This window comes from Gossypium hirsutum, chromosome A03 (genome assembly GCF_007990345.1).
Source record: "Gossypium hirsutum isolate 1008001.06 chromosome A03, Gossypium_hirsutum_v2.1, whole genome shotgun sequence".
In the NCBI taxonomy this organism is placed as follows: domain Eukaryota; kingdom Viridiplantae; phylum Streptophyta; class Magnoliopsida; order Malvales; family Malvaceae; genus Gossypium; species Gossypium hirsutum.
In genome coordinates, this window is record NC_053426.1 from 46,595,409 (window position 1) to 46,606,646 (window position 11,238).

At 37.2% G+C, this 11,238-nt stretch overlaps 1 non-coding gene across 1 annotated transcript; it reads left to right on the forward strand.

Annotated features, from left to right (window-relative positions):
• The first annotated feature begins 10,654 nt into the window (after positions 1 to 10,654).
• On the forward strand, positions 10,655 to 10,761 carry LOC121225218 (small nucleolar RNA R71). Its single transcript, XR_005923135.1, has one exon. It is a non-coding gene; the product is annotated as a small nucleolar RNA R71 (small nucleolar RNA).
• Positions 10,762 to 11,238: the final 477 nt, after the last annotated feature.

Sequence of the window (11,238 nt, forward strand, 5' to 3'; positions counted from 1 at the left end):
CGGTAAGATTTTCGGGGACGAAAATTCTTAAGTGGGGGAGAGTTGTGACAGCCCAAAATTGACCCTAGTCGGGAAGTGGTTTCGGGACCACTAAACCGAGTCACAATAATAATTAGATGTTATATCCTATGTTTATTTCATGTGAAAGTGCATGTGTGAAAATTTCATGCTTTGATTTTGCCAATTGTGAGTGAAATTTTGAAATGTGACTCATGTGAAAATTTTTGCAAATGCTATAGGCTAATTTGTAGTGGCCAAATAACTTATAGTATGAAATAGGTGGATTTGCATGTCAAATTTCCCACCTTAAAACAAGGTGGCCGGCCATGATGGGCATGATGAGCAATTGTGCAATTTTTTTTATGGAAATTATGGCATAAGTATGGCACAAATAAAATATGTTAATTTGTGTCATAAAATGTTGGGATAAAACAAATAAAATAAGGGGCATGGGCATAGAATAATGAAAAGGAGTATGGTGAATACAAAAAAAAAATGTGTGTGTAGTTGTTTGTCCCCCCCCATTGCCGTGAGCTAAAGAAAAGAAAGGAGAGAATTTTTGTTCATCCTTTTCTCATCTTCATACTTGCCGAAACTAGAAAGAAAAACAAAGAAAAAAAAATTTCTCATCCTTTGGTTCATCCTTGGCCAATAATTTTAAGGAGGAAGGAAGAAGAAAGGTGAAGAGGTTCGGCCATGCATGTAGCTAGGCTAAGCTCAAGAGCAAAAGGGAAATAGATCCGATAAAGGGAAGGAAAAAGTGGTCGAATAGTTAGCGGAATCGTTCGACATCACCCGAGGTAAGTTCTTGAGTAAGAGAGCTTAAATTACGATGTGATTAAATCATGTTTTAAGCAAATGAAAATCATGCTCTATGTGTGGCTATTGAGCCGAATGTGCAAGGATGATATGTGCCTTGTGTTTGAGTTTTGCAAATGAAAATGAAATACGAATGTGCCATGAATTATTGTTAGATGTGCATGATTAATTGAATGCTGTCCGGGCTAAGTCCCGAAGGCTTTGTGCTAAGTGACTATATCCGGACTAAGATCCGAAGGCATTTGTGCGAGTTATTAATTCCGGGTTAAGTCCCGAAGGCCTTTGTGCGAGATACTAATTCCGGGTTAAGTCCCGAAGGCATTCGTGCGAGTTTTAAAATCTGGGTTAAGTCCCGAAGGCATTGTATGAGTTACTATAACCGGGCTATGTCCCGAAGGCACTTGAACGAGGAGCTATATCCGGTTAAATTCCGAAGGTACGTGATTTTGGTAATGAATGAGCTTGCTGTAAAATTTCAGCTAATACTCGAAAAACATCCCAATATTGGGATATGTTACGTATGTGTTGAATTTAATCGAGCCCTTACAAATAAATATTCGCTCAGTTGATGAACGAGCTACCGGCCTTCGGCTAAGTTGGTCTTTTGTGTATGTACATAAGGGTTAACGTTGTGAAGTAAGTTTGATATCGGAAAATTGTGTATTATGAAATATTCCGTTTAGCTAAATGTGTGCTATTCTTTCGTTATGCTGGAATTCCTTGCTCAAAACTTACTAAGCATAAATTGCTTACTTCGTTCCATTGCTCCTCTCTTTTATAGATTTTTGGTTCTCCAGCTATCGGACTCGAGATCTTGAAGTCGAAGTCGTCCACACTATCAAAGGCTCTTTTGGGTACTCTTTTGGTTGAATTTTGATATGGCATGTTTAGGACGACCCATTGTTGTTTTTCGAGTACTTTATGTGATGTATAAGTTTTGGATAGCCATGTGAAAATGGCTTATATGTGTTTAAGTATAATGATATAATCATTTAGTGTGGATATGCTTGACAAGGATTGGCCACGGGGATGGTTAATCACTTTCATAAATTGTGCTATGTATGCAAAAAGGGCTAGTTGAACCATGAAATAGGTAAAGCCTACCTTAAAGGTAGATGCTGACAGCATCAGTGACGTAGATTTGGAAAATCACTAAAAATAGTAGGAATGGAATTAAATAGTGAATAAATTATGTAAACAAACCTTGAAGAATCTACTTTCATAGGAAAGTAACGAAACAATCATACGGACAGTATGTTAAGAGATATTAAGGTTCTCGTGAGACAGGGTCAGAACGGGTACTGGGTTCCTTGTTCCGACTTTGAAAATTGATTATAAATTAACCAGAGATAATTAGGAGTCATACCATATATGTATAGATTCCTCTCTGAGTCTAGTTTCTATAGAAACAAACAGCATCAGTATTGGATCCCTGTACAAGGAGATATCCAAGTCGTAATGCGCAAAGGTCAGGGTAGTCGATTCCTGTAACATGGAAGATTTTAACTAATAAACTGTACTAATTGGCCCGATCAAAAATTCTAGAAAAAAATATGTAGATGGGCATAGGAGTCTAGTTTCAGGGAAAAATCACGAAACTGATTTTCGAGTTGTGAAGCTCAAGATATGATTTTTAAAGCGACTAGTACACAGATTGGGCAGTGTCTGGAAATTTTTCAAAGTTTGTTAACACCTCGTGTTCGACTCCGGTGTCGGACTCGGGTTCGGGGTGTTACAGAGAACATCTCTTTCATACTCGCTGCCATGTACAAGGTAAGCTTTGTAGAGTTATTATTGATGGTGAAAGTTGCTCGAACGTAGCCAGCACGACGATGGTGGAAAAGCTTTGCTTAACCACTACCAAGCATCCACGACCTTATCAACTACAAGGGCTTAGCAACGAAAGCCAATTTAAGGTCACTCAACAAGTGCGCATCGCCTTTTCTATCGGTAAATATCAAGACGAAGTCGTGTGCGACGTAGTACCTATTCAAGCCTGCCATTTATTGCTAGGAGAACCATGGCAACTGGATCGAAAAGTCACTCACGATGGTCGTACCAATAGGTATTCTTTCAAGCATCAAGGAAAGAAACTTACCTTAGTGCCGCTCACTCCGGAACAAGTCCATGAGGACCAAATCAAACTGAGAAATTCTGTTAAAACAAGTGAGGAAAAAGAAAAAGAGAATGAAAAAGAGCAAAAAGAGATTGAGAGTGAAAAGGAATGTGAAACAGAAAAGAAATTTGAAAAAGAAGTTGAAGAAAGAAGAGAAAATGAGTTAGAAAAAGAAACAAAAGAAAAAGACGAGGAAAGGCTAGTGAGGAATGTTTCCACTAACCAAGATATGATTTTTTCTTGTGTTGCTACTTTTCAGGTTCCTGAAAGATCGAAAGATAACTTTCAACTTCAATACCTCTCAAATGAAAGACGCTTTCATACGATCAACTTAGGCAAAGATGAAATCACACTACATGATCCCGAAGGTAAGCGAGGTAAGGAAATTTTAGAAACCGAGTCCATTGCAGATTTGAAAATTATTGATAAAACTTTTGGTGACTTAGTTCTTAAAAGATCCCCTCATTTTGATCCAATTAATTGTTACTCTTCGATTGTGGTTGATAAAGTCATTACGAAAAGAAGCGTGATTTGTTATTCTCTTGATTTACCTTGTGTAAAATCCTCGAATTTGTCCAAATCTGTTTTGGAGAATAAGGTAACGAAATTTTCCAAATTTGTTTTCAATTTATATTCGTGCCTTAAACAGTTTATGTGGTTGTACATGAAGTTTGAGTTCCATTTGACAAAGGTTAACTCAACAACGGAGATTCAACTACACTATGCCCCCGATGAGCGAAGGTTTGTTTTAAATGAAAAAGGTAAAATCGACCCTTATTCTTCTGCTTATCGAGGTAAGATGCTTGAAACCTTTGAAACACTTTTGTACTCCTCGGATAGTGATAAAGATCGTGTTGATGAACACTTAGATCGAAACGTGCTTGACTGTCCTATTTTATTTATTGATGATATATTTGTTTTGATGGTTGATAAAAAGATTCTTGTGTTTGATAATGCATGTGTGAGTGAATCTATAGACCGTCGATTAATGCATGGTATGATTATGCAACTCTGTGAACCATGTGAATCTTTTCAAATACCTACTTGTGACGATTATGTTTACCATTTGATTTATTACTCGCAATTTATTCATGGTTTGTGGGAACAATGTGAGACGACTGAATGCCTTAAAACATGTCCATCTTTGTTTCAAATATTTGACGAGGTAGTGGTGAGTAAATTAGATTGTTTGCATGGTAATCTGAATCTGTCCATTCACATGCGTTATACCTATTCTGTTATGCATATGATTGGACTACAAGCTTGTTTCCGTTGCTATTTACTATCTCATGGCTATTCTTTTCAGTGGACTCAATTGCCATTAGTCCCGTTCGATAGAGGAAAGTCGAGTTCATTTGATTTTTTAGATTCGAGGACGAATCTTTTTGAGGAAGGGGGGAATGATACGAGTCACAAAAGCCCAAATTCTTGAAGGCGAGGCCCAATAAGCAAATTCCCAGCTCAATCAAGAAATCCATCCATACTTAGTTGAAAATCAGGCCAAATTGTCAAAGTAGCCCAAGTTGTAAAGTTTTATTTTTATTTTTATTTATTTATTTATTTATTTACTGAGTTTAAATTTTTATGTCAATATTCAGTCCAAGAGTCCTAGATAAAATGACCTTTGACCGAATTTCCATATTAAAATAATTAGGAGTTTTTTTTTATTTTAGTTTTCTAATTAGATTAGGACTAGTTATAAGGCCTATTTAAAGGCATGGCTGTCCACCTTGTTAAACACTTATCATTATTATTAAAATTTCAGATTTGTTGAGAGCAGAATTTTCTTTGAGTTTTCTCCAAGATTTCTCTCTTGAGTTTTCTTTAGAAGTTGTTTTAACAATCTTTTTGATTGTGGGAGCCATCTTCAACCTTCTTCTTGCCATTGATATTCTTTGGAGGGGAGATTAGAGCCGTTTGAAGGGAGTTGTGAGATCTTTCGAGATTTCAAGGCTTCTTAGGACTTATCTTTTAATTTCTTACTGTCAATTCTTTCTTTATTTCTACTTGTGCTGAATCATTATCTAATCTATTTTCTGTTCTTATTGTGTTTTCAGCCTTTTTCTATCTTAAGGAATCAGCCCAAAAATCCCCAATTTCTAGGGTTTTTCCATACTCTTTTTGGGTGAAATTAGATTGTCGAAATTTGGGAAAAACTATCTTGGTGTTCAATTGGGCAGAATCACAATCTCCTTGAGGGTTTCAAGAACCCTAACACTTATTTCTATTCTCAATTTGATTCTTTGCTGATTTGGGGATTTTATTTCAGATCTGAAAATTCAAAAATCTAATCTTTTAATTTTCTGTTTCGTTTCAGATCTAATTGTTTAGGGTTTTCGTAGGAGTTTCTCGTGACTTGGCAACTCGATCTTGGTCCGCGCGCAACCCCGTATCACTTTTTCTGGATGCATCTGTTGATTTTTGAAGATACTTTCGTATCTCACTTTGGCTTCTTCACAGTGGAACTTGTTTTGTGTTTCATCAAATTGAGCGGAAGCACGAGTTCTCTTGTGAGGCATGTTTAACCTGATCATAAGATGGAAAAAAATTATTTTCTCAATAAGTTTAATAAAAATTATTAATAATTCAATGAATTAAAAAAATTAATTAATTGACTAAAATTAAAAATTAAAAGAAACTAGGTCTTACCACCTTTTTTTTTTGTAAAAATGTAAGATTTCTAGAAAAAAATAATAATAATGAAGGAAAAGATAACAATTTAACAAGGAGGGTTGGAGGGTTTGTGGCTTAGGGTGGATGAAAGGAGAATGCCGCACAAGCAGCTAGGACGTGCGGGCGTGGTGCTTGTGAGAGCAGTGATGCGCAGCAGGGCTGGAAGCAATCAACAACACGGGCGTTTGACACTTTGGTGTTTTGGTGCTTTGGGTTTAGGTGTTAGATGAATGGGAAGATGGGTGGTATTTATAGAGGGAGAAATAGGAATTAGAGTAGATTTCTTAAAACAATTTAATTAATAAAAAATTTAAGTTCTAATCCTATATAAAGATAACAACAATTAAAATTAGATATATGCATATTAAATTATTAATTGCTATTTAATTTATTTTAAACAAAGATAAAATAAAATTAATCCTAATTCTATGCTAAGTTGATAAAGATTAATATATAAATTATAATAGATATAATTATATATTAAAGATTATCATATTAAAAACTTACCAAATAAAATCCTAAAATTGATAATAATGAATATATATTATAACGGGTATAATTATATATTAATAATTATCAATTTTTTTAACTAAAAAGCATTTATTCTAGAAGCCTTTTGAAAATATTTACAAAAAGAGGCATCTAGTTTTTATTATTCACGAAAAGAGCAACCAAATTTTAAAAATACTTCAATTAAGTCCCTAGACTTAACGAAAATTTGAAATTGAGTCGCAATTTAAAACTCGGGTCAAAATTGACCTTTTTATTTGAAGAATCAAAGATTAAAATCTCTATTTAGAAAATAATTTTTAGGAAAATTATGTTCAAATAATTCCCAGGAAAGATTGGAGGGGTCACAAGCGGTCCCGCTTAAGTTCCAATCTCCTAGACAGAATTTATTTAAACATACTAATCCCGAAAATATACCCTAAATCATTTATTAAAAAGGAACATAGGAAAATTTTAAACATCCGATAAAATGAACGAAATTTCATTCCGTTCAATCTTATCTCCCCAATAGTGTTTCAACCGTTGAACGTTAACTCGAAAATTACCTCCCTTACCTTGGAGCTCGACAACTCCGTATGGATAGACATGATGAATCGTAAATGGACTGGACCAACGTGATTTTAGCTTATCTGGAAAGAATTTTAGCCTGGAATTAAATAACAAAACTCGCTGACCTGCTTCAAATTCTCGAACTCGAATGTGCTTGTCATGCAATTTCTTAAGTTTTTCCTTGAGTAATTTGGCATTTTCGTAGGAGAATAGCCGGAGTTCCTCTAGCTCATTGAGTTGGAGCATCTGTTTCTCTTTTGCAAGCTTAGGATCTAAGTTGAGTTGTCGAAGAGCCTAGTAAGCCTTGTGCTCTAACTCTAAGGGTAGATGACATGCTTTCCCAAAAACCAACCTGTAAGGTGACATCCCTAAATGTGTCTTGTATGCTGTTCTGTAAGTCCATAAAGCAACATCCAACCTTTTGGACCAATCACGTCGGTTTGGGCAAACTACCTTTTCAAGTATGCCCTTGATTTCCTTATTTGCCAGTTCAGCTTGCCCATTCATCTGCGGATGGTAAGCTGTTGCAACCTTGTGTTTCACTCCGTGCTTGTCTAATAACCATTTTAACCACATGTTCACAAAGTGGGACCCTTGGTTTTCTACTCCCTTCTGATCTTGAATTTCTAAATCGAACTCTTGAAGTAGAACCACCGGATCAATCTCAGCTTAGCAACCTTCTTGGCAAGTAAGTACTTAATTGCCGAGTGGTCCATATAAATAGTTACTTTCGTACCTACAAGATAAGATCGAAACTTGTCAAAAGCAAATACAATTGCAAGTAGCTCCTTTTCTATTACCGTATAGTTCAATTGAGCTCTTGTAAGAGTCTGACTTGCATAGTAGATGGGATGAAAAACTTTGTTCCTTCTCTGGCCAATGACAGCCCCTATTGCGAAGTCGCTTGCATCACATGTTAATTCAAATGGAAAATCACAGTCTGGTGTGACGATTATGGGTGTCGTCACTAATCGACTCTTCAAATCTTTGAAATCCTTTAAGCATTCATCATCGAACTTTAACGTCATGTCCTTCTCTAATAATTTGCATAAGGGTTTAGCAATTTTGGAGAAGTCATTGATAAATCTTCGATAGAACCCGGCGTGCCCAAAAAGCTCCTAACACCTTTTACAGATGTTGGAGGTGGGAGTTTTTTGATAACATCTACCTTTTCTTTATCTACCTCGATTCCATGTCTCGTTATCTGATGCCCTAGAACAATTCCTTCTCGTACCATGAAATGGCACTTTTTCGAGTTAAGTACTAGGTTCGTTTCTTCGCATCGCCTTAGTACCTTAGCTAGATTGGCTAAGCAATCATCATAAGAATCACTGAATACTGAAAAGTCATCCATAAAAACTTCCAAGTACTTTTCAACCATGTCAATAAAAATAGACATCATACATCTTTGAAATGTAGCAGGTGCATTACATAAACCAAATGGCATGCATCTAAATGAAAAATGTACCATACGGGCAGGTGAATGTTGTCTTGTGCTGATCTTCTGGTGCTACTATAATTTGATTATACCCCGAGTATCCATCGAGAAAAAAGTAATAGTCTCACCCCGCGAGTCTATTCAACATCTGATCCAAGAATGGCAAATAAAAGTGATCTTTCCTAGTCGCCTTGTTCAGTTTTCGGTAATCAATGCAAATCCTCCATCCCGTAACTGTTTTAGTTGGTATCAACTCGTTATTCTCATTCTCTACGATTGTGATACCTCCCTTCTTTGGCATGCACTGGACCAAACTTACCCACGAACTGTCTGAGATGGGATAAATGATACCTACATCTAACCACTTGATAATCTCCTTTTTCACCACGTCCTTCATAATGGGGTTCAGTCTTCGTTGTCCATCAATCGTCCCTTTTTCTCCATCTTCCAGGATAATCTTGTGCATGGATACAGATGGAGTAATACCACAGATATCGGCTATGGTCCATCTGATAGCCTTCTTGAATTGGTTCAACACCAAGATGAGTTTCTCTTCTTGCTCAGTAGTTAATTCTGCTGAAACAATCACAGGAAAAGTAGAAGCGTTACCTAAATAAATGTATTTTAAATGTGAAGGTAATACCTTGAGTTCTAATTTAGGTGGTTCCTCGATTGGCGCTTTTGGTTGGGCATACTCCCTCTTCTCTTACTCTAAAGATTCAAAGCAGGATTGTAGATTAAATCCCCTTTGATTAGCTTCTAATAAAGCTAAGTATTCACCCTCTTCTTTATCATTTGGAAGATCTGATGTCAAAATTTGTTCCAACGGATCCTCAACATAGTTGAGCTCCTTTTCCACTAATGAATCCTCTAAGTCGAATACTGTAGAACAATAATCAATTGTGTTAGGAAATCGCATAGACTTAAAAACATTAAATGTTACATGATCATCCTGAAGACGCATCGTAAGCTCGCCCTTCTGTACATCAATAAGGGTCCTTCCGGTTGCTAAGAACGGTCTTCCTAGGATAATCGACACTTCTTTTTCTGTTTCAAAGTCTAGGATAACAAAATCAGTAGGGAAGATAAATTTATCTACACGTACCAATACGTCCTCGATTTTTCCTTCTAGATGTGCTAAGGATCGATTTGCTTGCTGAAGTGTAACCGTAGTAAGTCTAACTTCACCTATCCCCAACTTTCTAAATATTGACATAGGCATCAAGTTAATACTCACACCAAAGTCACATAAAGCCTTACCACAATATGTTGCTCCAATGTTGCAAGGTATGGTAAAACATCTAGGATCCTTCAGCTTTAGGGGTAGTTTGTCTTGAAGATATGCGCTGCATTCCTTCGTTAGAGCTATCGTCTCGACTTCTCCAAGTCTTCATTTTTTGGACAGGATAGCCTTCATAAACTTGACGTAGTTCGGCATTTGTTCAAGTGCTTCAACCAACTGGATGTTGATGTGAAGTTGCTTGAGTCTAGCAATTTCTTGAATTGAATTTCCTGCTTCTGCTTCTGAAGTCTTTGAGGGTAGGGTGGTGGTGGTTTCTTTATTGGAATTGGTTGATTCGTTTTCTGCTGTAATTCTTCATCTTAAGGAGTTGTTAGTTGGTCGAAATTAGCTGGTTCTGGAATTACCTTGTCAGGTTTTTCAGATTCTGGTTCTTGTGCAACTGGAATTCCAACACTCGGTTGAACTTCCTCTGAGTCTTAAGCATTAGCTGGCTCCTTTTCAGCTTCGATAGTGTTTGGCTCTACTGTCTTTCCGCTCCTCAATGTCAATGCTTTGCAATGCTCCTTCCCCAGATTCCTCGAATTCTCTGTATCACTAGGTAAAGCACCTTGTGGTCGGTTCTTGAGTTCAGTAGCCAGCTGGCCCACTTGATTCTCCAAATTCCTTAGAGTGGCATCATTTTTTGCCATGTATGCCTTCAATAAATTCTCTAAGCTATTGGATGATTCGGCTTGAGCTGGTTTCGGAGCTTGTTGGGAAAAACTAGGCGGCTGAGTCAGTCTAGGTTGAGCGTAGTTGTTACTGGTTCCAACCCTTTGGTTGCTCCAAGAAAAATTGGGGTGGTTTCGCCACGATGGGTTATAGAAGTTGGACTGCAGTCCTTGCCTTCCTCGGTTTTGGTTCTGGTTACCCATGTAATATACGGATTCGAGGTTTGATGGACATTCTTTGAACAAATGTCCCTCCCTACAATAAAAACATATGCTATACTCTCAAATTGTGAGGTGGTTGGGCTGCAAAACTGTTAGACCCATTAGTGGTAAGATTCTTAAGCATTGAGAATATTTAAGATACTTGAGATGCGACTGAAGTGAGAGCGTCCACTTCATGTATTCCAGTGACTCGTCTTCCTGACGCGGCTCGATTGGTTGGCCATTGATAATTGTTACTGGCGATCCTCTCGATGATTTCGTAAGCCTCATTATAGGACTTAGAAAGGAGAGCACCGTTAGTAGAAGCGTGCACTACCATCCTCGCGTGAGCATTAAGACCATTATAAAATGTCTCAAGTTGGATGCAATATAGAATTCCATGATGAGGGCATTTCCGTAATAGCTTTTTGTATCGTTCCCATGACTCATACAAGGACTTATCATCCATTTGTTGGAAAGCAATGACCTCGTTCCTCAACTTAGCATTCTTACTAGGCGAGAAATACTTCATGAGGAACCTTTCGGCTAACTCTTGCCATGTGGAAATTGAGTTTGGTGGCAATGAATTCAACTAGGCTTGAGCTCTGTCCTTTAGTGAGTACGGGAAAGCTTCAATCGTAATGCATCTTTGGAAACTCCAGCTAATTTGAAAGAGTCGTTCACCTCTATAAATAGTCTTAAATGAAGATGAGGATCCTCTGTAAGCATTTGGAACATGACTGGCTTCAGTTCAAATTGTTGTGCCTCGATTTTAGGTCTCCTAATACTCGGATTAAGATCATTAAAAATAGGCACTGCATACTGTCTCAAGGCTCTATCCCTATCATCAGCAATAAGGATAGGATTTTTAGTAAGGTTTGCTCCATTTCCTTTATTCATATTCTCAAAATTCATTCCTTCAATCCTTCTCTGGTTTTCTTGTCTTCTTCACTGTCGGAAAGTTCGTTCAACCTCAGGG